The sequence below is a fragment of the Aegilops tauschii genome, chromosome 1, assembly GCF_002575655.3.
Source record: "Aegilops tauschii subsp. strangulata cultivar AL8/78 chromosome 1, Aet v6.0, whole genome shotgun sequence".
Taxonomy (NCBI): Eukaryota; Viridiplantae; Streptophyta; class Magnoliopsida; order Poales; family Poaceae; genus Aegilops; species Aegilops tauschii.
In genome coordinates this window covers 322,841,787-322,850,932 of record NC_053035.3, presented here as the reverse complement: position 1 = coordinate 322,850,932, position 9,146 = coordinate 322,841,787, and positions in this window count along the sequence as shown.

The following is a 9,146-nucleotide window of genomic DNA, read 5'->3' as shown; positions in this document are numbered from 1 at the left end:
GAGTGGAAATTCAAAATATTTTAAAAAATATGTGAACATTTTAAAATTGGGAAATAATTTCTAAAAATCACAAACATATTTATAAAATCATAATTCATTTTGAAATTCAGGATTTTCTTGATTTGATGAACATTTCTTGAATTAGCAAACTATTTTCGAATTCTGAACATCTTTTACCAATTAGTGAATTTCTTTATTTTCAATATTTTTTAAATTAATGAAGTTTCCTAGAATTACGAACATTATGCAAAACCTTTGAACAATTCCACTAACATTTTTAGAACTAAATAAACTTATATTATAGCCACCCCCCCCCCCCCCCCCCCCCACAACACACACATAATTAAATTGCAAGACAAAAAAGAAACAGGGAGCAACAACTTAATTGGAGGGTAACCCCACACGGGGGACGCCTCCTATGCGCGCGGCGAAGCCCATGAATGTGACACATGGGGAAACGACGTGTGGAGTTACCGCAGGCCAGCGAGCATGAGGGACACATGGAGGGAGTGATTCGCGCTCACGAAAGTATGCTCCCTCCACAATAACGAATTTTTTCTTCATTTTTTAGTTTTGTTTAATTTCCCTCGTTTTTTGCTCGGTTTTTGAAGTTCTTGGCTTTTCTATGTTTCAATTGTTTTTTTTTCTAGTATGCGGCTGTAGTGTGTACCACGTCACTAGATAAAAAAAGCAAACACATAATGCACTACGCAGGGAGCACAAAGTAGAGTAAATAAGAAAGCACAAATTGCAGTGAAGCAAAGTTTCTCCAAACCAGCCAACGTGGGATTAGTTTCAAAGGGCTTGCCGCGAGATACAACAGAGGAAACGATTCATCATCTGGACACGTAGTAAAGAGATAAATCGTTTTGAAGATGTCTTGTAGAAAAATGTGTACATAGAAGGCCCATCCATCCTTGTACTTGAGAAAAAACTCACCAAAACTCATGACGCACATGCGCATCGCCACTTACTGCCGTCAAAAGAGTTTTGGGATAACCTCATCTAAGATTTCGAAAGGAATGAGCCAGTCGAGCGAGGTGCTTCCAGTATAGTGTGTACTAAGGAAGTGGACTAAGAGCACTCGGTGACACAACACTCTGGAATCACCGCCACTCACCTACTAGCTCGGGATCAACGGCACCTTTTACGAAATCTTTTGTTCGTGTGAATACAAATCCAACGTGTAGAAACAAACAGTCCATACCTGCGAAAACTGCTAGGCGTGGACGAGCTCGCGCGAGCCCGGTATCATGACGCGTTTGTTCACCTAGAGATGCGGGACGGACGTGGTATACAAGGTGTTAATTAATGCGTGTAAGCAACGGCAAGTGACGCAGTGGAAGCCGACGTTGGCGACGGACGTCAAAGGGCGGTGATGGTGTTTTCTGCCGGCTCGTTACTTCTCTGTTATGTACGGGAGTACGGAAATGTGCTGTAGCACACTGGACCATGCTTGATTTGGTCGGATGCGTCAACCTTGGTTTCGCCCCACGTATGCAGCACGGAGGCATGCATTGACTATTCCTTGGTCTGGGTGTCCACCGAAGCAGCAGAGTTTAATATAATGCTCAGGGCCACAACTTGAACGGCTAATGTCGTGCTTAATGTGCTGACAGCATCTTTCCTTAATTTCGACGCAAAAAAAACATATTTCCTTAGTTTTTTTTTTGAACATCCCTTAGTTTGTTTTATATCAGCACAGGTGGCCGCGCGAGGGAGTGTTTGGGTGAATTGCAAATACTGGGCTGAACTACTTCTGGTGAATTAGCTGCCAAGTGTTTATCATTTACCCCAGCAAATTTGTTTTTGCAACTTCAGTATACCTTCACGCCAAAATAAATAAAAATTAGGAGGCTTGTAATTTTTTTTTGTAGTACTGAGAAATTCATGATATTATGCACCGTGCGAACATTTTAATTACGGTCTTTTTGGCACCGAGAGCGGGAAGGCAAGTCTAAATAGTGAAAAAAATGTAGCATATACGTACTAAAAAACACGTCACTTGTTGTAAATGCTAGTGTTTGTGGAAAGAGCCTACATGAATTTTCAAAGGGAAATGGAGCAGGCGTATATTGCTGGTGGAAAAAGAAATTAGGAGATATTTTTTCCTGGTAAATAGTTGGTGTTTAAATTCTTTTTATTTTTTCGCATGTGGAAATGTCACGTATTTTTCATCCCGAATGTTTGTATGTAGCAGTTGGATGCGCCAAAAAACGCAAAGTTTTTTTTGCCATTATTTTCAACATTGGAAAAAAAACACCAAGGAAAATCAGCAAATGTACATGCAGGGATGGTTATTATTTGCGTGTTTGACGTGTTTATGGGCCTTGTTAGCGTTGTTATGACCAAAAATACAAGGTTGTCCAGGCAAATAAGAGAGCAACTAGTTGACGAACGCTCCTTCGGGAGACTCACAGCGATCAACCTGGGGATGGGCTGAGAGGCTGGTACGTGTCGAGCTCTGGGCGTTTCCTCCGAATTTTTTTTCACACCCTTTTTCAGATTTTTAAATGGGTTTTTTGGGGTTTTCTTTTACTTTTCGGTTTTCACCGATATTCCTTAGCTTTTGGACAAATCTTTTTTTCATTTTCTTGCGTGAAAAACGCGTTTCATTTTCTTCCATGAGAGGCACAATTTTGCTTTTGCGAGAGGCATAACCATGTCTCTCGGAAACGGAAAAAATTGCGGTTTTTCCATTCCGCGAGAGGCACAGTTTTGCTTTCGCAAGAAGCATGACCGTGCCTCTCGGAAACGGAAAAATGTGTTTTCTCTTTTTCTTTTTCCTCCCGCAAGAGGCACGCCCGTGCCTTTCGGAAACGAAAAAAAAACGTGTTTTCTATTTTTTGTCCTTCCGCGAGAGGCACGGCCGTGCCTCTCAGAAAACGTAAAAGAAATGCGTTTTTATCTTCCGCGAGAGGCACGACCATGCGTCTTCCGGAATGAAAAAAAACGTGCTCCCAGTTCGGTTTTCCGTCCGGTTTTTGGATTTTTTTTTTGTGGAAAAAAAAAACTCATCAAGACCTATCAACTTGGAATCTAGTTTTGAAGATCTCGACGCGAGGAATCCAATGATAAAAACGGTTCGAGATTTGGACGCATGATTTAAGGGATAAAACGTTTTAAATAAACGGGTGTAAAAATAATAAGATCTTTAACTTCCTCCGTCCCTAAATGTAAGACTTTTTTTATACTATGATAGTGTAAAAAAGGTATTACATTTTGGGACGAAGGGAGTACAAATTAAGCACTATATGAAAATCTTTTACTACCTAATGGACGCACAAGACGGACGTTGTTATGTACAGTGCCAACATATACCTGTACCAACGAAAAAAAACAGACCAATACTATTTCTATGTACAGGGTCTACAAAAAGAAATTACGTACTAGTTCATCCTGTGGCGTTTAGCTAGAATCAGGGAAGTAGTTACTGGTCGAATGCACTAGTGCATACAGATTTCGTAGAAGCTTCACGTAAGAATAGGATTTTCTTTAGGAACACGCTGTTTGCGCGCCGGACCGCGGCTGACGACAATTGTTATATCCCGCCATACGAGACCAGTACCAACGGAATACATGCACGATGGACCGTCCACCCAGCGTTATATTACACGGAGCCGTCACCATATGACACTGTTGAACAGGGCATATCTGTCGGCTCTCTGTACGATCTCATTCAATACACTGTTGAACGTGTCGCTGTCCGGTTGGTACCTGTACCGGGAGCAGGCGAGCTCGAGCATGCCATCGCCGCTCTCTTCATACCTGTGCTTATAATGACGGATGGAAAACGTGTGAGGTTTGGTTGTATAAGGTGGTAATAAGTGGTTGTGCACTCATTTAATATGTCCGCAATTTCGTGGACAAAAGACTTGGTGGAAGTCTTTTGGTTTGTGGGGTTTATTCTTTGGGCGGTAAAAGGTGTGTTGAGGTAAAACAGTGTACGAGAGAGGGTTGGAAGTTGACGTGGCTGCAGTAAAAATGTCCAGTGTACGTGGTAGGATTTGTACGGCCATGTGCATGGAAGGGTCATATGAAAAAACGTAATGAATTGCAGCATTGGTGGCTAGAGTGATGGAGACATGATTAAGATTAGTAATAATAGAGATTACATAGTATTTGGTGGCCATTGTCAGGCAGCTGACAACAGATGACATTAATGCCCTAGATTACATACAAATCAATCTAGACTTAACCTTGCGACGGGGTATAATTTATTTGGACTACTGATGTGGTAACATGGTCTGGATGTGCTGACTAGGTCATGCAAGTGCAGTTTCCTTGCAGATAACGATTTAAAGCGATCTCGACGCAGACGAACAGTACAACAAGGAGATTTAGTGCCAGCAGGGAGATGATGATGTGGTGGAACTTCCTGTCTTCAGTAACATGAAATAGGTGGAAAACGTCGGTGCATGCATTAACATTGTGACGCCCGGGTAATTAAGCTATAGTAACCCCTCGTAATGATACTATGTCATCTCAGTTACAATTGTTAATCTCTCGTTAGTTCAAAAACCGGTCCAAAAATCAAATTTAAAATATGACAAACAACAAAAGTTTTCAAACATTAAAACAAAAATGTTCGGTTGGTGCCAAATATAACATAGGTAATTATAGTGAAGAAAACACATGTTCAGGAAAATACTCAGATGCTCTAAAATAAATAAAACAGAAAAAGAAAAAAAAAGAAAAAAATCAAACAAAATACAAAAGAGAAAAGAAAAGGGGAATGCCCCCACTGGGCTTCGGCCCAGCCAGCAGCCTACCACGCCGGCCCACCCCACTCCCCTATATGGCCTCCCCCACTCCCCCAAACCCTAACCGACACCCCACTCCCCTACTCGTTCGCCCTCTCCCCGCCCCTCCCCCGATCCGATCTGGATCGGGGCCCGAAGCGCCCCCGCCGTTCGACATCGACGCCGGAGCCCCGCCGTTCGCTGGTCCTCCCCGACGGACTGCCTCCCCTACGTCCGCGTTGTCCCCATCCCCTGCCTCGTACCCCGCTGCCTGTGCCCTATGAAACCCCCGTGAGGCCTCGCCCCTCTCCACTTCCCTCTGCTCCCTACGCCCGTGGTCGCCGCGCTGGCCGCGCCCGCCGGCGCCGTCCGGCTTCCACGCCCGCGGTCACCCCCGATGCCGCGTGCCCGTTGGTCGTCCACCACGCGCACGCACCCCGCCCCGACGCCTCTCTGCGCCCGCGTCCTCGACCCGGCTAGCCACCGCATCACCGCGGCCCTGTCCCGCCCGCGCCCGTACGCCACGCCGCCCGCTTCCTCCTGCGCCGCTCGTCGCCGACCGCCCGATGCTACCCCGTGGCCACGGCCTCCGCCCCGCACCGCGCGTGGGCAGTACCCCCTGCCGCCGCGCCCATCGCCCCCCTGCCGCTCGCCGGCTCCTGTCCGCAGCACCTGCAGCCCCGCTCCCTTTGGCCGCGCGCTCCGCTCCGCTCCCCAGCCTCGCCCGCAGCCTCGCGCGCTGCTCCTGCGGCTGCCTGCTGCGCTTGCGCGCTGCCGCCTGGCAGCGCCCGCCTGGGCCGCCCCTTGCCACGCCCAGCCCCTCACCGCTGCCGCCCTCGAGCCCCCTTTGCTCGCCGTGGCCTACACCTCCGCCGGCCCCGCCTCGCTATGCCGCCGTGCTCGCCGTGCTCCGGTGGCCTCGCCCCGTCGCCCTCGGTTGGGCTCGGCCCCGAGCGGGTGGCGCCCGCCACCGCTAACCCAGCGCCCGCAAGGCCCCTCTGGGCCACTGACATGGGGGCCCCGCCCACAGATAAAAAAAAGAATTTTAAAAATAATAATAAATAAATAAGTAAAAGTATTAATTATTTAATTAATATATTAATTAAATTAATTAACTTAACTAATTGTGTTTAATAAACCTAATTAATTAACTAACCTAACTAATCTGTTAATTAAACTAATTAACTTGGTTAATTAGTTAACATACAATGACATGCGGGACCCACACGTCAGACTGACTCAGTCAACGCCCTGTTGACTGCTGATGTCATGCTGACGTCAGCATACACTATTCTGGATAATGTTAGAATTAAATAGATAATAATTTAGAAAATGATTTAAAAACTTTAAAATTTATAGAAAATAAACCGTAGCTCGGATGGAAAAACTTTGTACATGGAAGTTGCTCAGAACGACGAGACGAATCCGGATACACAGCCCGTTCGTCCGCCACACATCCCTAGCATGGAGAATAGGCAACTTTCCCCCTCCGGTTCATCTGTCCGAAAACGCGAAACACCGGGGATAGTTTCCCGGATGTTTCCCCCTTTCGTTGGTATCACCTCCTACCGCGTTAGGGCACACCTAGCACCGCACATTGTCTTGTCATGCACCGTCATGCTTATGTTTGCATTATATTTATTGTTTTTCCCCCTCTTCTCTCGTTAGACACCGAGACCGACGCCGCTGCTACCCAGTACGACTACGGTGTTGACGACCCCTTCTTCTCGTCTGAGCATCCAAGCAAGCCCCCCTGATCACCAGATATCGCCTATTCCTTCTCTCTACTGCTTGCATTAGAGTAGTGTAGCATGTTACTGCTTTCGGTTACTCCTATTCTGCTGCATAGCCTGTCATTGTTGCTACAGTTGTTACCCTTACCTGCCATCCTAAATGCTTAGTATAGGATGCTAGTATTCCATCAGTGGGACTACATTCTTGTCCGTCTTCCATGCTATACTACCGGGCCGTGATCACTCGGGAGGTGATCACGGGTATATACTTGTATACATTATATGATACATGTGGTGACTAAAGTCGGGTCGGCTTGTAGAGTACCCGCAATTGATTCTGATGTGGGGGCTGGAAGGACAGGTGGCCCCATCCCGGTAGATGTGGGCCTGGGTTCCCGAAGGCCCCCGACTGTTACTTTGTGGCGGAGCGACAGGGCAGGTTGAGACCACCTAGGAGAGAGGTGGGCCTGGCCCTGGTCGGCGTGCGCGGTTACTTCATAATAACACGCTTAACGAGATCTTGGTATTTGATCTGAGTTGGGTCGTTGACCTTATACGCACTAACCGCCACGTGGGACAAGATATGGGCAACCGGCGTCGTGGTATCAGCCGAAGCCTTCGTGACGTCAGCCACTGAGCGGCGCGCGCCGGATTGGACTAGAACGCCTGCTATTGTATTAGGGAGGCTAGGTCTGCTTCCGGCCGCCCTCGCAACATGCAGGTGTGCAATGGGCGATGGGCCCAGACCCCTGCGCCATAGGATTTAGACCGACATGCTGACCTCGCCTGTTGTGCCTAGGTAGGGCTGCGACGTTTTGATCTTCAAAGGCAGGGCATGACCCAGGAAAGTGTGTCTGGCCAAAGGGGATCGAGCGTGTCGGGTAATGTGGTGCACCCCTGCAGGGAAGTTTATCTATTCGAATAGCCGTGATCTTCGGTAACAGGACAACTTGGAGTTGTACCTTGACCTTATGACAACTAGAACCGGATACTTAATAAAACACACCCTTCCAAGTGCCAGATATAACCCGGTGATCCTCTCACACAGGGCGACGAGGAGAGGATCGCCGGGTAGGATTATGCTATGCGATGCTACTTGGTGAACTTACCATCTACTCTCTTCTACATGCTGCAAGATGGAGGCTGCCAGAAGCGTAGTCTTCGGCAGGACTAGCTATCCCCCTCTTATTCTGGCATTCTGCACTTCAGTCCACCGATATGGCCCCTTTACACATATACCCATGCATATGTAGTGTAGATCCTTGTTGGCGAGTACTCACGGTTGCTTTGCTCCCCCTTTTCCGCTTTTCCTTTCTTCCTGGTTGTCGCAACCAGATGCTGGAGCCCAGGAGCCAGACGCCACCGTCGACGACGACTCCTACTACACCGGAGGTGCCTACTACTACGTGCAGGCCGCTGACGACGATCAGGAGTAGTTTAGGAGGATCTCGGGCAAGAGGCCTGCGCCTCTTTCGATCTGTATCCCAGTTTGTGCTAGCCATCTTATGGCAACTTGTTTAACTTATGTCTGTACTCAGATATCATTGCTTCCGTTGACTCGTCTATGATCGAGCACTTGTATTCGAGCCCTCGAGGCCCCTGGCTTGTATTATGATGCTTGTATGACTTTTTTTATTTTTAGAGTTGTGTTGTGATATCTTCTCGTGAGTCCCTGATCTTGATCGTACACGTTTGCGTGTATGATTAGTGTACGATTGAATCGGGGGCGTCACAAGTTGGTATGAGAGCCGACTGCCTGTAGGAATCCCCTTTCCAACTCCTTGGCCGAAGTTGAGTCTAGTCGATGAAAATTGTTTACTAACATGGCTGTGCGGCCCATGGGCCCACGTCGCCATTTGGAGGTATTAGGATCTTTTATTCCTCGACCTATACTCTGGGACTCTGATCTCTCTTCTATTCGGGTTTAAATGAATTTACTAACTTTGACTCTAGGATCTCGTAACTACTTCCTTCCGGAGAGCCCTTAGCACAAATGATCGCCTGCTGCACCGAAGGATTCCGAAGATACTCTCCGATGTTCTCTCGAGACTTTGTGTCCGTTGCTTTCACAATTCCCTACCACCGAAATATCCCTATGGATAAATACATACACTTGCCGTTCTTACTTTTATTCCCAATTGATCTTGTTATTACAAGATACCCTGAAGTCCTCTCTATTGTTCCAAGAATATTTTGTGCCTACTGCCTTGCAGTTCCTTGCCACCTGAATACCCCTACGGATAATTTCTTGCCCTTATCGAGTATCCGCTCATCCCCATTTGTTCATGTGTTTCACAATGGTCTTTGAAATACTATTCGATCCTCCAAAAAAATCCTCAGTAGCTTATTGCTCTGCAATACTTGTCTGCTTGCATTATGGATGCTTTCCATATGTCTGGCAATATTCGTTAGTATCCTTAGACACCGTCATTTTGATCCTATTGATTCAACATGAGTGCGAATGCACGCAATCATCAGTTGATCCTTTTAAACTATCTTTCTGGCTCAGACGTCATTTTGAACATGAGCTTGTTCTCGACCAATCTATTTGCCGTCAATTGTACCCTTAGGTCTATTGAACTTATCCACCCTAGATCAGAGTGTCTGCTTCTGATCCTTCGATTTGGAAATCATAATTCCTTTGATACCTAAGCATTGAATCATTCAGATG